Source organism: Neofelis nebulosa, chromosome 17, assembly GCF_028018385.1.
Source record: "Neofelis nebulosa isolate mNeoNeb1 chromosome 17, mNeoNeb1.pri, whole genome shotgun sequence".
NCBI classification, from domain to species: domain Eukaryota; kingdom Metazoa; phylum Chordata; class Mammalia; order Carnivora; family Felidae; genus Neofelis; species Neofelis nebulosa.
In genome coordinates, this window is record NC_080798.1 from 40,594,623 (window position 1) to 40,619,960 (window position 25,338).

Here is a 25,338-nt window from a genome sequence, read left to right on the forward strand (position 1 = left end):
CCATGCAGATGTAGCTAGAGGGTATTATGCTCAGTGAAATAAGCCTCAGAGAAAGACAGATATATGATTTCACTCCTATGTAGAATTTGAGAAACTCAACAGATGTACATAGGGTAGGGGAAGGAAAAATAAGATTAAAACAGAGAGGGAGGCAAACCATGAGAGGCTCTTTTCTTTTTTTAATTATTTATTTTTGAAAGAGAGAGAGAGAGTGTACACGTATGAGCAGGGAAGGTGGTAGAGAGATACACACAGAATCTGAAGCAGGCTCCAGGCTCTGAGCTGTCAGCACAGAGCCAAACCTGGGGCTTGAACTCAGGAGCCAAGAGGTGATGACCTGATCTGAAGTCAGACATGTAACTGACTGAGCCACATAGGTGCCCCATAAGAGACTCAAATACAGAGGACAGGAGCACCTGGGTGGCTCAGTTGGTTGAGTGTCCAACTCTTGATTTCAGCTTAGGTCATGATCTCACAGTTTGTGAGAATGAGCCCCGGGTCGGGCTCTGTGTTAACAATGTATAGCCTGCTTGGAATTCTTTCTCTCCCTCTCTCTCTCAAAAATAAATTTAAAAAAAATTTAAAAATCTGAAAAAAATACAGAGAATAAATTGAGGGTTGCTGGAGAGGAGTTGGGTGGGAGGATGGGATAAATGGGTAGAGTTAAGGAGAGCACTTTTGGGGATGATCACTGGGCATGAATGAATGAATCACTGGGTTCTACTCCTGAAGCCAAAGAGGACACTATATGTTAACTAATTTTAATTTTAATTTAAAAGGAAAGAAGAGGCAATTAATATTTTATGTGTAGATTTTAAGTTTGTAGGATGTAGAATCAGGTGGGACTTGAATGGGGAAAGATCTCAATGTTAAAGAGCTGACTTTCTAGACAGGAAAACATTCATTTTTATCTTGAGGGTAGTAGGGAACTATTGGACATTAAGCTAAAAACATATCCTCTACCTCTTGTCTAAATAGCTGTAAAAACCAAACCAACCAACCAAACAGAAAACCCTCTCAGTATAGAGAATCTGAAGTATTGCCAGATACTTTCAAAGACATGCATGTTATTTGATCTAATTTCTCTATTTTAACTGTAACAAAATCCAGGTAGTGTTCTGAAGTTGTTTGAATGAATTGTTTTGCTTTCATCTTTTTTTTTTAATTTGAGAAACAGAAAAAAAATGGTAGAAACATCAATAACACATTAGAAGAGTAACTAAAAAAGAAATTGACATATTTCTATGTATCCATCCATCCATCCATCCATCCTATAAACAAGTACTAGCACACATCATGTACCCACCAAGGTGTTAGGCATTGGGAATTAAAAATAAAAACAAAACACAACAGTCATTGTATCTGCCCTCAAAGGACTCTTTCCCATGAAAGATAGGTAAATCTATGATTAGTATACTCTGAAATTTGGATTATGACAAAATTATCCACAAAATTCTGTAGAAACACAGAAACAGTGCCCCAGATGTAGCCCTCAAAATGTTTCCGAGTCCTGGCAGATGCATAGGAGTGAGCTAGCAAGTACAACACAGGAAGAAGAACAGGATCACATTTTTTAAAGTGTGGCACATTCAAGGAATTTCAAGGAATTCCCTGAAGGTGGATACATAGAGAAATAGGGAGAGACAAACCTAAGAAGATGTTTACAGCCAGTGATACTAGAATGTGTGTTTCACATCAGAGAGAACAAATCTGATGATTTGGTTCTGCCTTGATTAGCTCTGAAACCCAACCAAAACTTTCTCTGAAAATTGAGTAAGCAAACCAGATTTGAAAATGCCATTTTTTACTTATGTTTTCGTAGAAGAAGAGGGATTGGCAAAACTAAACATTTAACCCTAACCATTTTTCTGCCTTGTATGTTCTGAGAATCCTCCGTAGCCAATATTTGAAAACCATTGCAGTAGTAATTGGGTAGTGACTAAGGGACTTCCAGAAAAGGCATTGTAAGGCATGTACAATTTGGAGAGAAAAATATACTTCCTCCAGTCAGTATTCACAGAAAAGGAAGTCTCTGAAGAAGATAAAAATTAAAAGTGCCATCTTTGATTCCAGTAATCACCAATGTATACCATTGCTATAAATGGTAGGCATGTGGCTATGGCAAATTGAGTCAGCTTTCATTTTTAGGTTAAGCAGGGAATGCTTAATGGGAATTTTCCCACTGCCTTAGTCATAGCATGACAATGCAAAATAGGGCTGGCCTAAAGTTATTGTCAGGCATTTACTTGTAGTAGTAGACATTGGCCAAAACAAGTTGTTTAATGAATAAAAGACTTCAATTTTTTTATTGTAAGAGAAATCAGCTCTTTCAAGCATCCCTAGATCAGAAGTTCTGTAACTGTGTTTCTGCAAGAATATTCATGTATAGTAAGTTCCCCAGGGACATTTATGCCTATAAAAGTTTGAGGATCTCTGCGTCTAGACTGTCACCTGTGTGAGACCTCACACTGAAGTCTTAACGCAGTCAAACACTGGGCACACCTTTTCCAGCACTGAATGGAAGACAAAATTTGGGAAATTCTTGAAGATTTCGATGTTATGGATGAGGGAAATGAGACGAGAGAGCTTAGAAAGCTTGTCCGAAGTCACATAATCCTTCACAGGTCTCCTGAGAATGAAATTAAGTTACTTTACTTGATATAATAACCAATGGATTCACTAATGTTTTTGTCACCCCTCATCCCCAGATAACCCTGCCTGCATTCCCAAGCGGACATTTCAAGTCTCACGGAGACCATTTATACCTCAAAGAAAAGATCACTTTTAACAAGTAACAAAGGGAATGCAGATGTTTCAGTCCAACTGGCTGAGGGGGTGTCAAAGCAACTGAAATTAGTGATGCTCAGAAATTATCATTTTGCCAACAGTTTCAAGTTTTGCTCACATTTAAGGACCAGAACAGCTAAGGACCAGAACAATCATTTGAGCTTCACATTATCTTTTCCCTTTGGTCTCTTAAGGACATGCTAAGAATTTGTGAAAATGGACACAGCCAGATGTCCAGAAGGAGCAAGAAATAGAGAACAGGGATGAATTCAAAGGGTTTGAAGCATCTAATCAGGAAGAGACTTTTTTTTTTTTTTTTTTAAGTGAGTTGAGTTGACTTTTTGTATGCAAATTTGGATCAGGAAATCTCATTTATACCCTAATGAGGATGTGAAGGTCCTAGGAGTTCTTATCAGCCATTGGGCATTTGGCCTCCTGTAACTGAGAGAGAGAGCTCTGAGATTTTTTTTTTTTTTTTTTTTTTTTTTTTTTTTTTTTTTTTTCTAATTCAAGTCAGATTGACAGTGTCTCCAGAAAAACCCTGACCTGCCTAGAGCTAGGTGATAAATAATTAAGGTGTTGGGAGAGATATGGTGGCTCTCACCTGCTTGATCCCTTCAGATGCCAGGGGCTTTCAGACTGTAAGGCTCTGAGAGAATGTTCTTTTCTGATGACTTAGACCTAGGAGAGAATCCGTAGGAAGTAAAGCAATTATACTCATTGTGTAACTTAATGACACAATGTAATGTGTCTGCTAAGTGGATGTGAATATATGTGGGTTATTAAAGCAAGGTTATGGATCTGAAGAAAGCAATAACCAAACTCTAAAACATTTATGACAATATTTAACAAGCTAATATTAAGCAGACTTTTTAAGAAGTTTCAAGCAACTTCATGTAATAAATTGAGTTAACCAAAAAGAAACAGCAGCCTCAAAGAGTATCAGTCCAATCAATCTTTTTCTCATTTTGTAATAATTTATTTGTATTATTCTCTGAGACACTGTGAACATATGTGTTTATTTCTGCTTTGATGTATTGAAACTCATTACCAAAGGGCTTTTTCTAAGTATCCTCTGAAATATTTATATAAATTACAGACATAACAATACTGTTTATAAATTGACTTTTATTTTATTCTTTTTTCTTTTTCCTGCACCCAAATCTTAGTAAACTCTAATCTCAGCATCTAATTGTTGTGCTTCTCTTAGTGGGGACAGGGAGAAGATCTCAGGGTTTATAACTCTCCATCTGTGCTGGAAAGTTGACATTTGTTGCATAATATTGTTTTTGTCAAAAAAACCAAAGAAGTGCAAATTGTGTGCATGCAAGATAATGTGACCTTTTTATATATTGATAACATTCCCGGTTGCTGATTGCATTATGGAGTGTTGATGTCACGTACTTGCCCTATGCCATACTGACACTTTTGCTTTTTATTTATTTTTATTTATTTATTTTTATTTATTTTTGAGACAGAGAGAGACAGAGCATGAACGGGGGAGGGGCAGAGAGAGAGAGAGACACAGAATCCGAAGCAGGCTCCAGGCTCCAAGCCATCAGCCCAGAGCCCGACGCAGGGCTCGAACTCACGGACTGTGAGATCATGACCTGAGCCGAAGTCGGATGCGTAACCGACCGAGCCACCGAGGCGCCCCATCACTTTTGCTTTTTAATTTAATCTATAAGGAAATCCTATACAGTTACTTTTTTAAATTTTTTAATTGTAGGAAAATATACTTAACTTCAAATTGACCATCTTAACCGTGTTTAAGTGTACATTTCACTGACTTGAAATATACTCTCATTGCTGTGCAGCCATTACCACCATCCATCTCCAGAATTTTTCTCATCTTGCAAAAGTGAAATTCTTTAACCATTAAACGATAAAGCCCCATTCCTCTCTTTCTCCCCTGCTTCTTAAAACAGTCATTCTATTTTCTGTGTCTTATGAATTTGACTACTCTAGATACCTTTTGTAGTGGAATCATGCAGTATTTGTCCTTTTGTGATTAGTTTATTTCAGTTAGCATAGTGTCTTCAGGGTTCATCCCTATTACAGCATGTATCAAAATTGCATTGCTATTTAAGGCTGAACGCTATTCCATGATAGGTATATACCACATTTTGTTTATCCATTCATCCATTGCTGATCCATTCATCCATTGCTGATCCATTCATCCATTGATGGGTCCATAACATGGGCCATATACTCTGGCCCATGACATATTTTAAGCTGAACTGAACTATTACTTGAAGATTAATTCATAAAACAATGAAATAATGGTCAAAAAGGTCAAACTCGTTGCCTCTTATCATCCAACATTTCTCTAAAGAAGGTAAAAGAAAGCTAGTGGTAGTTAGTTGTGTCTTAGAAAAATTAAGAGTTGACATAAATGACTTTTACCTTAGAAATGATAGAGCTGAATTTGGTTGAAAGTGGTCTAGTAAAGTACACATAGCAGCAACCCCACCCCGGAGAACCTAATGTATCTTTGTCATCTTCAATTAGGTATCCATTTGAAAAATGGTACATCTCAAACAAAATGTGTCATTCCTATGACATTCATTTCAGTACTCCCTTGCAGGCAATATGACTACTACCCACTGATGTGTTCAAGTCCAGATCTTGACACACATCTCAGATTCTTACGAAGTCTCTCTCACCACCACCTCCGACCCAATCCAAGTATGAATTCTTATACATAGCTCACAAATTTATCAACTTGTTTCATACCTTTTGATATTTCCATGTGCTAGGTCATTGTGGTTGGCTTACTGGAACAATTTCATAACTGGCCTCTGATTTCATTTTTGTCTCTCAGTCCCATTTTCTAAAATACAAACCTGGTAATGTGTTCCTCTTATCTCATATATTTTTACGAGGTTGTCAGTGCCCTTAGGATAAAGTCAAAAGCCCTGATTTAGCTTGAAAGGACTATTACGACTGTGCCATGTTTTTTATCTCTGCCTACTCTTCTTTTCTCTTCCCTTAACCTTCTGTCTCCCTTCAGCTTCTCAAATGCATATTCTCAATTCGGGGGCTTTGTACTCATTGTCATCTGTGCCAGGAATACCCTTTATCCTTCTTACCTTTGCAAAGCTGACTTCTATTTCTATATATATTATCAATGTAGGAGAAATTCCATAGCTGTCTTCTCTTGACCCACAAATCTAAGCAAAGTGGTCCAACTCACTGCTTTCACTCAACATGTGATTCCCCTACAGAAATGTATCATATCGTGTTATAATGGCCTTTTAGTTCATCTGTACTTGAACCAAACTAAAATTCCATGAGGGAGAATAACACATCCATTTTGTACATAATTTCTTCAATCCTCTACCCTAATGCTTGGTGTTATGGGTCAAATTGTGTCCCTGCAAAATTCAGAGGTTGACGTCTTAACCTTCAGTATCTCAGAATGTGACTGTATGGAGATGGGGACTTTAAAATGGTGATTAAAATTAAATGGACCCTGATCCAATATGACTCGTGTCCTTATAAAAAGAGAAGGAGACACCAGATAGGTGTGCACAGAGGAAAGACCATGGGAGGACACAGAGGGAAGGCAAACATTTGCAAATCAAGGAGAGAGGTCTCAGGAGAAACCAAACCAGCCAAAATATTAATTTTGGTTCTACCTCTAGAACTATGAGAAATAAAATTTTGTTGTTTAAGCCACTAAGTCTGTGGTATTTTGTGCTGGAAGCTCTGGTAGACTAATATGCTTCATAAATGTAGACAGTCAACAAAAATGTGTTGAATGAGTGAAACACAGAAAGGCATAGTCAAGGAAGATTTTCATGGATTTTTAACTGAACTTCGCATTAATTATTAACACAAGTTATGCTCCTGTTGTGAATCCTTTATTCTGCTACACATTTTTTTTTTTTTTCATTTGTAACAACCTTGCAAGTTAGCCATTATTACCTCTACTTTTCAGATGAGGAAACTGAAGCTCAGGAAGCTTAACTGAGTCTTCTGAGGATACCCAATTAGTGGTAAAGATGAATTTCAAACCTATGTGATTGATACTAAGTCCAGAACATTAGTATGATAATCTAATACCTCCTACATCATCTCCTCTGATCAGGTTTACTTTAGTTTGATTGTCTCATAAATAAAGCAGTATCATTATTCTTTTTTTTTTTTTTTTGATAACTGTTTCTATAATCAAGGAGAACTTGAATGTAAATATGGTTTTATGGTTCCTGATACCTTAAATAAACCATATAAATTACAGATAAGATGTGCTCAATGTTCTGTCTACAGTTGGCTTGCGTCTGTAAGATGTTAATTATTTGATGAATTGAGAAAGTTCACATTAAAATGCCAGTATAAAAAAACATGTTTTGATAGTGTAAAATTAATATAATTCACACATGAGAGTTTATTTTAAAATAAATTAATTATAGGGGCGCCTGGGTGGCTCAGTCAGTTGAGCGTCTGACTTCAGCTCAGGTCATGATCTCACAGCTCGTGAGTTCGAGCCCCACGTCAGGCTCTGTGCTGACAGCTCGGAGCCTGGAGCCTGCTTCTGCTTCTATGTCTCTCCCTCTCTCTCTGCCCTTAACCCACTCACATTCTGTCTCTGTCTCTCTCAAAAATAAAATAAACATTAAAAACAATTATTTAAATGAATTAATTATTCTTGCAGCACACATGTAAACCTGACTCTGGAAGTGTAATATGCTTGAAAGCCTATTCAGTTTAGCATCAGAGGCAACTGGTTTCATATCTCACCTGTAAGATCTACATGTGACATGTTTGTGATCCTCAGGTCCTCTCCCTGGATGCCATTTTTCTTTAAAATAATGTGAACCCCAAGGAATGGTTGTGAGGCTGGAAAGAGCAAACTCGTAAAACTCTGACACATAATAGGTTTTCAATCAATGTTTTTAACGTCACCTTTGACATGAAGGAATAAAGATTTACTTTAGGATGTTATAATGGAACATCTCCTCAAATCTAGACTAATTAAGCCACATCTAAAATTATTAGACGAAGAACTGGAAATAATGAGTTTGCATAGTTTACCTAGAGCAATGTCTTATAAGCATAAAACTCTGAGGACATGTGCTATCCTTTGTCAGTTAGACCCCTTTCTTTTCCTGGCAGCACTTCCAAATGGCTACTGTCTGTGATGCCCTGGAAAATCGCCTTTCTGTCCCTGGGCAAGTACAGTAGAGCAGAGCCTGCGTATATAAAAGGTGGCTGGTGCTTTGGTCGTGTCTTGAGAACTGTGTTAACAAACTACAAGGAGGAAGCACTTTACCTTTGCCAGGCCTGCAAGTTATCTTTAAGACTGCTTCAGGGTATTTTACTTCATCCATGATCATCTCCTTTATTACTTAACAGAAGGTCAATTCGTTCACTGTCTTAAAGAAATCTTTAAAATCCTGTCCATCCACTGTTAAACTATTAGGGCTGACAAGGGGAAGGGGGTGGCCTACTACTTCCAATAACTTACTCTTAGTAACTGCTATAGAAGCCATGCATGAATAAAGGCATTCTGCAAATCTCGCATGCTCTGGTTGTCTTTAGTTTGCTGTTGAGTATGTCATGAGTGATGAGCTCTGACAAGTGCACAGTGGAAGACAGTGTCTTCCTCCATTTTTCTTAATAGGTTGATAAGCTTCAGTCGTTTCTTCACCATTTCCATCACGTTCTTAAAGAACTGGCCTAAATTTTGCTTGCTTTTTCTTTAAGAGATTCTTGGTTGCTTGAAAATAATAAATTCTATACATTTCCCCTCAAAAAAATACTTATCTCTGATGTTTCTGCTAATGCTGCCTTTTCTGTGTTTGACTACAAATACTTTTCTGTATTTCCATTATAGTCATAATGATAATGTCCGCTTGGCTATGTATCCAACTAAAATATACATGTTGACTGAGATGTCAGTAAGGTGGTAGAATAGGAGGTCCCTGGCTATAGCCACCAGCCATAGAAAGAGCAACAAGCAATTATGCACAAAATAATGACTTTTTAAAAATCCCAGAACCCAGGGTGAAGGTAAAGGATCCCTTTGGACCACAAAATACAAGAAAAGCCTCATTAGAAGGGTACAAGGAACAGTTTCACTTGGCATCACCCCTTCCTGAGGCTGAAACAAAGCCACACTAAGAGGGACTCTCTGGGCCAACGGTTTTCCAGCGGAGAACAGAGAGCACCCAGTGGATATCCAGCTTCCACAGCATTTCAAGCTACTTCCTAAGAAGTAGCTTCCAAGAACTGTCCAGTTCTTTCTCATGGGGATCAAGGAGGAAGTGGTAAGGCTAGAATATCTAGGTTGAGCTAAGAACAAAGAAGTGGGGGGCAAGACTCACAGTGACCAGTAGTCACACTGCATCCCTGCTGGCAGTGTCACCTGGCCATTGAGCCCACCCAGCCATTTGGCCCACCCATGGAGCCAAGCCTGCGGTCCTGTTTTGCTAAAGAGCACAGTTGGCAGTTCTGCCTGGCTGGGATTTCCAGCCAGCAGTCCAGCCCAGCAGCAGAGTACAGCTGCTGGTCCCACCCATGCAGGGAGCCAAGCCAGAGACCCTGCCCAGCTGTAGAACGTATAGCCCATTCAGACAGCAACCCTGTCCTATTGCAGATCTCAGCCTAAGGCTCTGCTTAGGCAGAGAGCTAACTGTGAACCCGCCAAACTAAGAAGCACATTCCAAAGTTTTGAGGGGCCAGAGAGCCCAGACGGTAACCCCACCTGATCATTCAGATCATGGAGCCCAGCCCCTACTACCACCCAACTGAAAGATACAGATTCCAGTCTATCAGCAACCCTGCCCAACTGACCTGCCTAAACTGACAGCCTGGTAGTAACCTGAACCTAGGAGGGAGAACAGCCAGTAGCACTGCCTGGGAGGAGAATCCAAGGAGTGATCCTGATGGACTATATAGGGAATAGCCTGTGGCTCTAATCAATTGCAGGGACCACCCTGCAGCCTTGCCTGAAGGCAAATCCCAGCCAGCAGCCACAGACCTCTGGAAAGCATAGCCTGGGGCTCCACTTGACTGAGTGATTGTGGATTCCAACCTATGGATCCACTCAATTTCAGAGTCCAACCAGTGGCATTACCCTACCAGAGAGACCTAATAAATGAATTCAGTAAAGTTACAGGATAGAAAATCAACATAAAGAAATAAGTTGTATTTCTATACATGGACAGCAAGCTATCTGTAAAAGAAATTAAGGGAACATTCCTACTTATAAGGGCATTGAAAAGAATAAAATACTTAGGAATACATTTACCCAAGGAAGTGAAAGATGTATACAATGAAAGTATAAAACATTGATGAAAGAAATTGAAGACACAAATAAATTGAATGATACCCTGTATTCATATACTAGAAGAATTTGTACTCTGAAAATGCCCATACAACCAAAAGTGATCTACAGAGTTAATGCTGTCCCAATCAAAATCCCAAGGACAATTTTCTCAAAACTAGGAAAAACAAAAACAAAAACAAAAAAGTTGGTATGGAATCACAAAAGACCCTGAATAGCCAAAGCATTCTTGAGAAAGAAGAACAAATCTGGAGGCATCACACTTCCTGATTTCAAACTATACTTTAAAGCGGTAGTAATTAGAATGGTATGGTACTGGCATAAAACAGACTCATAGATCATTGGGAGAGAATAGAGAGCCCAGAAATAAACTCCCTTATATGTGATCAACTGATCTTTAGCAAGATCAAGAATACACAATGGGGAAAGCATAATCTCTTCAATAAAAGGTATTGGGAAAACTATAATCACAAGCAAAAATATGAAGATGAATGGACCTTATCTTACACAACTCAAAAAATCTTCCTCAAATACTTAAATGAAAGATGCTAAAGCATAAAGTTCCTCAAAGAGACTTTGGGAAAGTTTGACATTTGTCTTGGAAATTATTTTTTGGTTATGATGCCAAAAGCACAGGCTACAAGAGCAAAAATAAACAAGTGGGGCTATATCAAAGTAAAAAGCTTCAATACAATAAAAGAAACCATCAAAAAAACACAATATGATCTAGGAATTGGAAACAGAATCTCAAAGAGATATGTACACTCTCATGTTTATTGCAGTGTTACTCATAATACTCAAGATATGGAAACATCGTAACTGTCCATTGATGGATGAATGGATAGAGAAGATGTGATATATATAAGCCATGGAATGTTACTCAGTCATGAGAAAAAGGAAATTCTGCTGTTTGCAATAACATGGATGAACTTTGAGGGCATTATGCTAAGTAAAATAAGCCAGAGAAAGACAAATACTGTATGGTCTCAGCAATATTTGAGATCTAAAAAAGTTGAAATAGTCAGAATGGTGGTTGCCAGGGAGAAATGGGGAGATATTATTCAAAGGAAGCAGACTTGTTGGGATCTAATGGGTGGCTGAGAACCCTAACTGAGATCTAATTGGGATTCTGGGTGGCTGAGTCAATTAAATGTCTGATTCTTCATTTTGGTTCAAGTCTTTATCTCATGGTTTGTGGGACTGAGCCCCACATAGGGCTCTGTGCTGACAGCATGGAGCCTACTTGGGATTCTCTTTCTCTCCTCTTTCTCTGCCCTTCCCTCTCTCTCCCTCTCAAAATAAATACGTAAAATATTTAGAAAAATAATAGTGACAGTTGGTGTACACAAGAAGGTAGGATAGTTTATTTTCATTATTGTTATATTTTTATAATTTTTCTTTTTCAGAAAGTAAATATATCATTATTTCTGGAATTTGAAAAATTCATAAAAATAACTATAAGTAATTCATTCATGGTCTATCACAGAATAATTTTTAATAATTTCATATAGTTTATGTATAATTTCCTTTTATGCATATGTTGATATATAAAATTTATGTATATAGAAATATAATTATATATTTTAATAACATTAACTTAATGCATACAAATTCCCATATTATGAGAATTTTGTGAGCATTAGTCATGATTACATAATTTTCCATCCCATAGATATAGTTCCATTTATCTTTGTCTTTATTTCCATTTGGTATATTTAAATCTTTGATATTTATAAATTAAAAAAAAAGCAAAGGACAAAGATCAAGGCATTTTGGTGAACCTCTAATACTCCCAGGAGAATGCCTTCAAAATCACTAATTTCAATTATTGTGATGAAATATTTGGTGTAGGGAATGTGTCTCACCTTTAGAGCCCCAAGCTTATTGAAAATATCCTGCCATGTGGTATCAATTTAAATGTTTGTTAAAAACGAAATAATGACTAATATCTATAAATACATACTATGAAATTACTTTCTTTCTGGTTGTCATGTCTAGACAAGGATCTGAGTAAACATAATCTATAAAAAAGTCAGTAGCAGATATTTATTTAGAATACCAATATGCAGCGATCTCTGAAGTAATACTAGTTGCTCTCAATAGCACCTGCTTTTTGGACACAGGCCAAGTCTCTGGGAGTTATTGGCAATCCAGAGTTAGCCAGCAGTCTGAGGCCTACACTCCAAGAGATATGGTAGGACTGGGCTTGACATAAGCTGAAAATGAAACTCAGAGTCATGTGTGTGAGTAGGCATGGCATTGCATCAGTGGTCTTTTTTTTTTTTTTTTTTTTTTTTAATTTTTTTAATGTTTATTTTATTTTTTGAGAGAGACAGAGACAGAATGTGACTGGGTTAGGGGCAGAGAGAGAGAGGGAGACACAGAATCTGAAGCCATTTCCAGGCTCCAAGCTGTCAGCACAAAGCCCAACGCGGGGCTCAAACTCACAAACTGTGAGATCATGACCTGAGCCGAAGTCAGATGCTCAACCAGCTGAGCCACCCAGGAGCCCCTGCATCAGTGGTCTTTAAACAGTAACAATCCACAAGGCCTCTGTTGTATTAGTATGGGAGAATAGAACATCAGGGTTTTGTACTCCCACCAACTTACCTTATCCATGAATCTCCATACAACTTTTTCTTTTTTTCCTTTGCTCTCATTCACATAAACACACCACTTTTGGAGTCTAAGGGACTAGCTGAAACCAAAATGTTGACACTTAACAGGTAAATTGGCTATGTCTTATCTCCCTCCTCCACATCTCAGGGTTATTGGGAAGATGATGTGATGGTATCTCTAAGGCATTTGGCACAGCTCCAAGGAGTGAGGAGGTGTATATGAAGTGCAGTTTCTGATACTCCCCCCTTCTTAGTGGTGATGACATTTGTGCTTAAATAATTTAAAGAGATTGATTTTTATTTAAAGCAAAGCAAATAACAACAATAAACTGCTTGAATTTCTGAGAGTCAACATTATAGGGCCATTAAAATTTGTGAGCTGGGAAATTCCATGATAAAAAAAATGATATTCTGGGAGAAATATTTTGTCAGCATTTTGAAAGGGAGACGGAAAGTGGACAAGGGGATTGAACATAAAGATACAGAAGTTGTAGGAGTATTTGTAAGAATACTTTATCAAAAAATATACGTGTGTAAAATAAAAGAATTTCGGCAGCAGGGTAGCTGTGGAATTTCTTAATTTCCAGGATGAGAAGAAAGGCATCGTAAAGTTGTACATGTTTATTATTTAGACTGTTTATATAAGTATTTATAAAGTTGTATATGTTTATTATTTAGACTGTTTATGTCAGTATTTATCCCAAGAAACACAGTGCTTTGTCCATAGATCAAATAAAGAAAAGAAGTCAAAATATTTTATTTTGGGGTAAATGCACTAACTACATTTGGAATAAGATGGAATGTAAGTGAAACCCAAGTGAGTAAGATTAGTCTTTTTTTTTTTTAATTTTTTTTTTAACCTTTATTTATTTTTGAGACAGAGAGAGACAGAACATGAACGGGGGAGGGTCAGAGAGAGAGACACACAGAATCTGAAACAGGCTCCAGGCTCTGAGCTGTCAGCACAGAGCCTGATGCGGGGCTCAAACTCATGGACCACAAGATCACGACCTGCGCTGAAGTCGGACGCTGAACCGACTGAGCCACCTAGGCGCCCCAAGATTAGTCATTTCTAACATATTAAGTCTTCCAACTTAAAAATACTGAGGAAACACAAAAGAGTTACTGCACTGTGCCTTCTATAAGAGTCTAACTTAATGTCCTTCTTCTTTGACGAGGCCGTAAGACTAGCCAGATCCAAAAATCATCCTCAAAGGGGTGTTCTATAAAACTGAATAATTATAGCTTCATTTAACCTCATTTATTATAGCTTTGCCATTTATGAGGAATATACTACCTTTACAAATAACTAACTTAATACTGCGATAATTTATGGTTTCCCCTGTTGTAGTGGGACGAGGTAGGTTGCTGAGGGTAAAGGTACTACTATTTCTTATTGGAGTATTGTTACTTATGGAGATATCTTGATTTTCTTTTGATGTTTATCATTTTTTACAAAGAAACTTGGTTATCACCGCTTTCCCAAGATTATTATGTGCACAATGAATAGTAAAACGTAACATAGCTGAACTGAGATACATGTGCTATCTGTACTTACTAAGTGACTGGCTCCCACACACCAGCTTCCTTGTCTGAGATTAAAGTTCCGCTAAAATTATAAATCAGTTTAGTTCATGGAGTTCTTGATCTTTCACAAAAGAAGATGTTCAATTTATGATTAAAGGTTTATAAGTGTCCTTAGTTGAAATGCTTTCAATTGTACCTAGAACAGGAATAGAGAATTCAGATGCCTTTGAAATGTTTTGGTATATATTCATTCAAAATGGGAACACATAGCATAATTGCATTATGACAGTAAAGCATTATTTCATATCAGTAGTAATAATTGGAGTTTGGAGAATAAAACTAATTGCCCTGCACTTCATTTGGTCTGGAAACATGAGCAAGTATCTTGGCTTTGATTGCTCCTTGGAAGGTGATTAAAATTAGATAATCATTGTGTTCCAAAGGGCAATACAGAAGCACAACTGAGTAAGCCATGAGTGGTGAATGTGAACTCCATTCTGATTGGGGGTTTCAACTATGAAATCCATTAGATTTGCTGCTTTTGTTTGAGCAGCTGTTGATCTGCAAATATATTCAGTGTAAATGTTTATATTAAACATTTAGACACAGTGTGCAGTTTGCATTGTTTTAATCCAATAAAAAGGTATCCACAGCCACCCAGTTTTATATCTGTTTGCTTTATGATGGATCCAAACACATTACCGTGAAGACTTTTTGTTTGTTTGTTTGTTTTCCCCCAAATGAGCGTTGCACGCCTACTTGCAAGACACAATGAATCAAGTATTTTGGTGAATTGTTGGCATGTTGTCTTTCTGAAATGAAACTAAACCTTAGAAAATATCCCAGTATATTAAATTCAAGAACCAGTGCCTCTTCTTAGTGGCATAATGGGAAAGTGAAAATTGTCTGGAATTTATTCCAAAGACACTTACTTAATGGTAACTCCCTAAATATTATGTCATTGGATGGTAAAGTGATGTGCATAGTTTAAGTGTAATTTGTTTTTGTCACTAGGTTGTAATATTGTAGCTCCATATTGCTGACTCCTTTAATATCGGAGATGTATATGGCAGTGGATCAGAAAATAAATACATCGGGGCGCCTGGGTGGCTCAATCGGTTAAGTGTCCACTTCAGCTCAGGTCATGATGTCACGGCATGTGGGTTTGAGCCCTGCATCAGGCTCTGTGCTGATGGCTCGAAGCCTGGAGCCTGCTTTGGATTCTGTGTCTCCTTCTCTCCCTCTGCCCCTTCCCCACTCACACTCTGTCTCTGTCTCTGTCTCTCTCTTTCAAAAATAAATAAACATTAAAAAATAATTTAAAAAAAAAGAAAAATACATAGCCAGCACCCTTGTTAATCACCTGTTTACTTTAAAAGTCTTGCTATCACTTAAAGTAACTATAATCCTGTTTCAGAATAATAACTTTAGATTTTTTTCAGCGAATGAAGTTTATTTAATGACTTTATGGGACTCTCCAGTATGGCATGCTTGGGAGTTAGATGGAGCTATGTTAACTTTGTGCTGTTATAACTTACCTAAAGTTCACCTTAAACACTCATGTAAATATAAGGCATGGTTTATACCTTATAGACTTATTGTGAAGTTTGAATGGAACATTGTAAATGACTTCACCATCAATGATGTCTGCATACAGCAAGTGAATAGTGTATAAATACTTCCTTCTGTAGGCAGTTTTAGTATAATCTGGGAGAAAAGTTTGGTCTGCCTGAGTTCCTATAATTTTCTGTATTCATTGTCACTGAGAGGTAGCGCTGTTTGTTTTGGGGTAAACTAACAGACTGGAAATAATCATTAAAAAATAATAAATAAAAATAATAAAGAATCAACTGCATAAAGGGCAAAAACACATGATGTTTTAGTTTGTTTTTTGTCACCTTCCAATGCCAATGTGACAGCTAGGACAGGAATAACCAGTATGGAGACAAATGACTTTTGGAATGCCACCAGGTCTGTGGAACAAAAACTTGATGCAATTTTCTGCTTGCGAGTGACTTTGATCTTATCCCCAGTTGCTGCTGGTATAGACTTAGGGCAGTACCCAGAGGGAGGGAGGGATGGAGGGAGAGGGAGGGATGGTGAACCGTATGTACCTCTTGGGTCTGTCTGTTTTCGGATTATTGTTTCCTAGACCCTTAGTATAAATGTCTCTTTTATTGTTTGGTTAATAGTTTCTGTAAGTGTTTCTTATTGTGTGTGTCATAAGGATCATAAGTTAAATGAATGACTTCTTAGACAAAACTGTTTTTCAAAAGTTATTTGAATGGTATCACTGACGTACTAAACCTTTAACTCTTAAATAAGTACACATTTCTTCTGGTTTCTCTTTAGAACCCTCCATAAATAGTTGGTGATAGGTGTAATAGAGGTCAAATGAAAAGAAATTAGGATTTTTAACCTTATTATTGAATTAATGGTATATCCCCCATGCTACCATTGAAGTGACACTAACTTTACCATGTACCTGTGAAGAATAATTGGATGAACAGAGTCAAGAGATAATGACGTAAAATCTGGCATTCACCTTACTCCTTTGCAGAGCACGTTTGAGGTGCCTTATATCATTTGGTTATTGTTTTATTTCAGTATGTTCAGTGTTGTACCCCGAATCCCACAACGCATTTGCCTTATAGGAAAGAAAACTGTGTACCCCTTCACAATTTGGCTGAAGCCTAACTTATAGATTTTTCTCAAGAGCGGATCTTAAAAATGAGTTGATGCACAACTTTGAGAAAGAATATCAGAAAGGAATTTGTCTAAGATTTCAGAAGAGGCATCCCTTAGATAGCACATGCTGAGATGTGCAGTATGCTAAATAGTCAACTGTGTAGGAGGTGGGATGGGAGATGGCTTTCTTAGTTTAGGAAATAGGGGTGAACAGAGGGACAAAGGGCAAAAGGGCACTGGAAGAACTAAAAGGGAGTGTATGTTGCAGAGAGGATGAGAGATTGCACAAGAGAGAACCACTGAGTGAGGTGACAAGAGTGAGTGATGGCAGGCTAAGACTCAGAGAAGAGAGGATAGAAGAGAGGGCAAATGGAAAATTAGAAAAAGAAAGAAAAAGAAGGCAAGGAAAGAAAATGGGAATTGTGTGAATGTGGGAAAGGGTAAGGGATGCAGGGCTAGAACAGAGTGTTGTAAGCCATGTTCAAATTTTGAACATCCTGTAAATGTTATGTAAACACTTAGAGTACTAAAGATGACTGTACCATGATCAAATTTGGGAAGTGTGGTTCCATAAAGGAAAGAGGATGATTTTTCCCTTTAGAAGTTTAAAATCAAATGGAGAGAGGAAGTAGAGAAGAATATAACGAAAACAATGCAGAATGGCATAAACAAGATTATATGATTAAATAAAGGGAGATATCATAATTTCTCGAAAGAAAACCAATCCAAACCTAAAAGAGAAGATGTAAAATAAGTTGATATCGGAGATCAATCTCCAAGAACTAATAACTGTCAGGGGAAATATAAGCAAATATGCCCCAGGCAGAGGAAACAACCTAGGGTGGTTACACTAGAGAAAGCAAGGAAGGAAGGAAAGAAGAGAGACAGAGAAGGAAGGGAAATTAAGGGAAGGAGGAAAGGAAAGGAAGGAAAGGAATTAAGGGGGAGAAAAGGAAGGGAAGGAAAGAAAGAAGAAAAAGGAAAGTAAAGGAAAGAGAAAGAAAGAAGGGAAGGAACAAATAACATGGGGAGGATGTGGAGAAATTTGAATACCTGTACTTTGCTGGTGGGAGTAGAATATGGTTCATCTGCTATGGAAAACAGTTTGGCAGTTCATCAAAGAGTTAAACACAAAATTACCACATAATCCAGCAATTCCACTGTTAAGTATAGACTCAAAGTCATTGAAAACAGATACTCAAAGAGGTGCATGCCCATGTTCGTAGTTGTACTACTCATAATAGTCAAAATGTGGGAACAACTCAAATATCCATCAACAGATGAATAGGTAAACAAATCGTAGCATGTACATACAGAGGAATATTATTCAGCCATAAAAAGGGAACAGAATACAGATATATGGTTACAGTATAAATAAATATAAAAAATATTATACTAGATAAAAGAATTCAGGCAGAGAAGGTCCTATAGAATGTGCTTCCATTTATTTGAAAGGTCTATAATAGATAAGTCCATAGGGAAGACAGATTGCTGTCTGCAGGGGCTGGAGTGAGAGGGTTAATAGGGAATAATTGTTTAATGGGCATATTGTTTCCTTTCTGAGTGATGTAAATATGTTGGAGTTAGAGGTAGTATTTACACGATATTGTGGATATACTAAATGCCACTACATTGTTCACTTTAAATGGTTTATTTTATATTCTATGAATTTTCCCTCAATAATAATAAAAATGAAAAGTTTAAACCTCATGCTTAAAATTATAGGGAACACTGAAAGGAAGAAAGCATAAAGAAACGTGAAGAAAAAGAGGAAAAGAGGGAGAAAGAGGGGGGAAAGAGGAAAGGAAAGGAAGAAGGCAGATCGCATATGTGTTTTTGAAAATGACTCTGCCAAGTAAAATTAATAAAGTCTTGAAGGAGAGATAATGTCTTCTCTGCCCCGGGGTTTAGATATCCTGGAGACAGGTCTGGGAAGAAGTCTGAATCTGAAATGTGTATTTGGTACTCATCAATTTTCAGTGTGCTATTTCAACCTTGCAATCAAAAGAACTGTTCCTTTAAAACATGGTTTTATGATGAGCAGTTCAAGTCCACATTTTCTGACTAGCCATCAGTTCTTATAATTATTTTTAGGCTGAAAAGTTTTAGAGAACATGTAAGACCAAAACTCAGAGAAATGTCCTTAGGGAGGTCACATTGTATAAAGCATCTCTGCAGAGAGCTGGGTTTCACAGAGTTAGGACACAGCAGAGCCAATTATCCAAAGATTTATGAGCAAATTGTTCTGACTGATAAAGACAGGACATAATCCAATAACAAAATTTTGCTTTGTTTCCCAAACTTTAAAGTGTGTGTGTGTGTGTGTGTGTGTGTGTGTGTGTGTTCCTCTTAAAGATATCGATTCTAAGGCTAACCAAGTAATTATAAAATGCTGAATTCTGTGTTTGAATTTACATCCTAGGAAAGAATAAATGAGAAGTCTTCCCTGATGTTTTAGGTACAGACCATGTGATCTGACTGATCAGCTCACACTAAGCAATTGACAGGACAAGGTGGAACAGTTTATGTTTCCTATTGGCCAAGTTCTTTCCAAATAGTGCTGGGCATATAAATTGGTGCATCCACTGTAGTAAACATTTTGGAGTTTCCTCAAAAAACTAAAAATAGAAATACCACATGATACAGCAATTCCACTGCTGGTTATTGACCTCAAAAATGAAAACACAAGGGGTGCCTGGGTGGCTCAGTCGGTTAAGTGTCATAATTCAGCTCAGGTCATGATCTTGCCATTTGCGAGTTTGAGCCCTGCATCAGGCTCTGTGCTGCTAACCTGCTTCAGATTCTGTGTCTCCTGTCTCTCTCTCCATCTTTCAAAAAATGAATAAAAATTAAAAAAAAAATTTAAATGGAAACACTAAATTCAAAAACATATATGCACCCCTGTGTTTATTACAGCATTATTTACAGTAGCCAAGATATGGAACCAACTCAAGTATCCATCTGTAGATGGATGGATCACACACACACACACACACACACACACACACACACGGAATATTATTCAACCATAAAAAAGAATGAGATTTTGCCATTTGTGACAACATGGATGGGCCTAGAGGGTATTATAATGCTAAGTGAAATAAGTCAGATAGAGAAAGACAAATACCAAGTGATTTCGCTTATATGTGGAATCTAAAACACACACACACACACACACACACACACACACACACACACACACAGAAATACCTTCATAAATACTGAGAACATAGTGGTGGTTGCCAGAAGGAGGCCAGAGGAGGATGGATGAAATTGGTGAAGGGGAGTAAGAGGTATAAACAAACATCCAGTTAAAAAATAAATAAGTCATGGGGCGCCTGGGTGGCTCAGTCGGTTGAGCCTCTGACTTCAGCTCAGGTCATGATCTCACACTCTGTGAGTTCGAGCCCCGCGTTGGTCTCTGTGCTGACAGCTCAGAGCCTGGAGCCTGCTTCAGATTCTGTGTCTGCTTCAGATTCTGTGTGCTCCTCCCCTGCTCATGCTCTGTCTCTGTCTCAAAAATAAATGAAAACATTAAAAAAAAATTAAAAATAAATAAATAAGTCATGAAGTTGAAAAGTATAGCATAGAGAATATAGTCAATAGTATTCTAATAACATTGTATGGTGACAGATGGGGACTACACTTATGTGGTGAACATTTTGTAATGTAAAGAATTGCCAAATCAGTATGTTGTACACAAAAAATGAATATAGCATTGTATGTAAACTGTAATTCAAATTAAGAAAAAAAAAGAAAAGAAAGGAAAACAAATAGTTCTTGGAATAAAGAGTTTAGGGAAGGAAATCTTAGCCAAGCATCTTCTCTCTCCTGGATCTCATTCATGTCTTTGTATCATGAGTATGTGGAAGATAAGTACTTCTCTAACTTATTTTGCATAAGGAATCACTGAGGGAACATGTTAAAATGCACATTCTTGGGCCTTAGATAAATATACTGTGATCCCAGTAGTACTTGATTCTACTATTATTAGTATGAGAACTACTGGGAAAAGCAAAATGTAAGGTATCTTCCTGCCCAAGAATTCTGTGGTTCAATAATCTTGCTTCCTATGCTGAGGGTATCTGTAATAGCCGTGATGAATCACATCCATAGAATGTTTTGGACATGACCAGTTACACACATAATCATGTTGATTTCCTCTCCAAACAAAAATCATCTACAGTGTCTTTTCTTTAATCACACTATGAAAAACAAAAAGGGCCTAGAGGGAAGTAGTAAATTGAATGAAAACTCTGAGACTTGAGGTTTCTGAGTTAAGATTTTTATAGCTAGGTTTATTTCACCTCTAATATATAGATATCCCCTCTTTTCAAAAGTTTTCGTTATGCCACTTCATTTTTACGAAAGACCTGTATTAGTACCTGTTTTTGCTAACAACACAAATCCAAAGAGGATTTTTGCTTTTACAGGAAAAGGCAAAAAGCAAAAATAATTTATTGTCATTTAACGTCTGGTTTTGCAGAGAGCCATTATAGAGATGCTTTGAGCAATGAGAGCTGCACTGCTAAGCTCCTTCCCCGGGAACCATGCTCAGCATCTCAGTATCAAGCTGCCATACCTTTGCACTGTGTCTGTGAGCATGTGTGCCTTATCTCAATTTATTTTGTGTGTCTGTTAGCGAGATGTGTCCTAAGGTATCAGAAGAGCCTAAGAGAGGTTATTTTTTGGATCTGGGAACCCTCAAAAATTTATCCCTATAAACTAATGGTAAGTGCTTTTTCACTTGATGCCATTTCAGTTTATAAAAGTTTTCATAGGAGTGATCTACTTTCAGATAGCTGGGGAGACCTATATTAAGCTACTGGCACAGATGATTCAAGGATAATAGAGCATCACTCATGATTTGAAGAATACCAAGACCAGACAAACTTGTTAAAGACACAGTTTCAATAAAATGCAATAAGTATAATTATTGAAATAGCGAAATAATATCTGAGAGGACCAATTAGTTTGTTATAGGAACTGAGAAGTTTTTTGTTTTTTTTGTTTTTTTTGTTTTTTAAATTTTTTTTAATGTTTATTTTTGAAGGAGAGAGAGACAGAGTGTGAGTGGGGGAGGGGCAGAGAGAGAGAGGGAGACACAGAATCGGAAGCAGGCTCCAGTCTCTGAGCTGTCAGCACGGAGCCAGACACAGGGCTCAAACCCATGAACTGTGAGATCATGACCTGAGCCGAAGTTGGACGCTCAACCGACTGAGCCACCCAGGCGCCCCGGAACTGAGAAGTTTTAATGACAGTATTTAGGCACACGAAATATTTTATTTACTTAAAGTGTGCCATTCAGATGATAATACAATAGATACTGGTTGGATTTGGATAGATCAAAAATGCATTTGGAGAGATCTACATTTTATACTAAATTATATGGACTAGGATTTGTGCATGTGAATAAATACTTCTGTAAGACTTGCATGTTGGAAAGTCAGAAATTTAATGTCAAGCATGTAATTGACTCTAAGCAGTAAGTTCCTGACTCACCTTAGGGTAGCTAACTGACTAGGGGACAGGAAATAAGATGGCCATGCTAAGGGAACGTAGAATATATTGAAGGGTATCTATATGTCAGACATTTTGAATCCACCTGTGTAAGATGGTGGTATCCACATAAAGCCAGAAAGAAAAACAATTATGGTAACTAGTGTTAATTGAGGGTCATGCTGTGGCAGGCACTGTTCTGAACACTGTTCATATATTATCTGATATTCTAAACTACACTGTGAAGCGAGTGCTATCATTGTATCTGATTTGCTGCTCTAGAAACTTGGTTTAAGAGGTTAAGCGTTTGCCCAAGGTCACACAGCTGGCAGCAGAACCAGATGTAAACTACATTTGTATGATGCCAAATTTTTTTGTTCCTGCCTTGACCATTCCATGGTACTGCTTTTTAGCAAGCAATGAACTCTAAGACATAGTCTAGATACAGATATTGCATCTGTTTACCATTTTTGAGCTTCTTAGGAGATCAGAAAAAGAAACCACGATGGAAAAGAAAGCAACCTAATTAATAGTTTTCTCCTGTCAGACAAAGACAGGACCATAGAGTCTTCTACTTGCATTAAGAATCCCAGTGCCCCTCTGAATGCTTCCTCTATCAATTCACAGCATGAAAACAATCAAATTACAGTCTTTGAAAGAAAGGTAAATCCAGCCAGGAGATTGATGTTTTTTAAATGAGCAGAATTTGCTGAGCTAGCCTACAGAAAGTGCCACGTTATTAGACAGTTGTAGCTGTAAAAGAGGAAAGGGTATCATCCAGACATGTGTCCTAGTGAGATGTCTTTAAAATAGAGGCAAGCTGTTCAGCTTCCAAACTCTGAGGCTGGCCGTTGTCCAAAAAACTTAATCAACCCCCACATAGGTATGATGGCTAGGAGATCATGAAGCATACAGAAGTATATGCCTTTTTATCAGATTTGCTCATTTAGAGATCACTTTTATAGCCCGATCCATTGCTACTATAAGAGAAAAACATTATTTTTTCACAACACGTGTTTCATGACAGCTCTTTTATGAATATTAGTACTATAAATAACACAGAAAATATTTATGAACTATTGAGAGGGAGTAGTAACCTGTCAATGGCAGATTGATTGTGTCATATTAAGGGTTAACTACAGTTGACACATTCCAGAATGCCTGTAGGAATTCAAAAGACTTGAAGGAATACCTAGTTGGATGGTCCCATTTTACAGCTGGAGATCATGAAAGATACATAACTTTGCCAAAGTCAATGAGAAAATTGGTGGCAGGGTCTCAATTAAAATCCATGCTTTCTAAATCTCATCCAGTAATGTTTCTAATTCAGTATGACAATCTAGTTTTTCTCTCATTTACATTTATAAAAGATTTATATGATGCTCAGTGTATAATTCAGAGATCAGTTACCTCAAACAGTCCTTTGATATTGAACCAAAACAGGATTGGGGTGTTACCTTCCTTTCGAAGAATTTCTGTGTCTGTCCATCTCTGAAAATTTATGGATTTGATTGAATTTTTCCTTCGCATTCATCCTTCTAATTTCTTTCTTCAACTGAATGAGAGAAATTCTTTTTTTTTTTTTTTTGTACGTGACTGTCCCATTTTTAGCACTGCTTTGCTCCTCAAGAAAGCAACTCTTTTCTTTACCCCTAATGATTCTGCCATTGAGTACTTTGTGTGTAAGGACCTTCTCTTGAAGGTTTGGGAACATTAGAATCAGTTTATATTACAAGACTAAAAATGTAAAAACAAAATAATAGACATTCCTGTTTCTAATATTTTGAGACCACCTGGCCCTGGAAAATTTTTACTCGTCAAGTCTATTGATTCCAGACTTCCAAAATGCTAATTTGCTTCTTTTCTTGTCAGATTCCTCTCTTGTTTTTCTTCTGTCTATAGCAGACACTGATTGCACAATTTCCTTATGCAGGCAGGTTTTTTTCTTTGGCGTGTGTGTGTGTGTGTGTGTGTGTGTGTGTGTGTGTGTGTGTTGCCTATGGCCAGGGTACTCCATCATGAAGAGTAAATTGTTTTTTCAAGGTAGTTTGCATAAATGGAGGCATCCTGATACTCTATTTGCTACTGTGATACCACAATGCTTCCCTGTGTATGGCATACCACTCAAGCTCTGACTGAAGTAATCCTCCGTTTGGATAGGACAGATATTTAGGAAGGGTTTGCTCCTATCATGTTGATCTAACTTGTCTATCCCTATAAAACCTAAATCCCATATTTATTTTTCTACTTTTTCTCATCCACAAGGAGAATGAGCTTTATAAAAGAGGGAACGAGGAGGGCTGGAATACATTGCTTCCACCCAATAAAAGCCAACTGAAATGTCCAAAGGAAATACAATAAGGGTAAACTTGGTTACATACTGAAATGAAGGAAGAAAGCCATCAGATGCCATATACTTTGAGGTCTCCCTGTTAGATATGCCTCATATGGTATGACCATCTGGGAAAAATAATATGAGTTAACTACCAATATTAACTCCCATTAAAAAATCTTTTTTTTTTTTTTTTTTTTTTTTTTTTTGTCTAAGTGATTAAATGAAGAATTTCTTAAGGGACTCTCTTCCACAATTTCCCACACATCCAGAGTTTAATTGATACAGGCCAATGTTAGATGCAATCCTTAAAAGAGGAGATGTCTAAAATTAGTTTTTCCTTTTTCCGTGCCTATCAGCCAGACACAGAGGCTGCCTCAAATCACTTTGGCTGTGAGACAGAACATACATAATAAATGCATAAAATATATATCCATTTATGCACTTCCACACTCTTTTACTCAGTGATTTGTACCTCCTAAGTGCAAAATGTCCACCCTCAAGGGATTGGTAGCAGCTTGTTATATTTGAAAGGCCAGGTCTGGAATGTCATGGTCTGGTACTTAAATAATCCTTAAGATTATTTTCTACCTTTA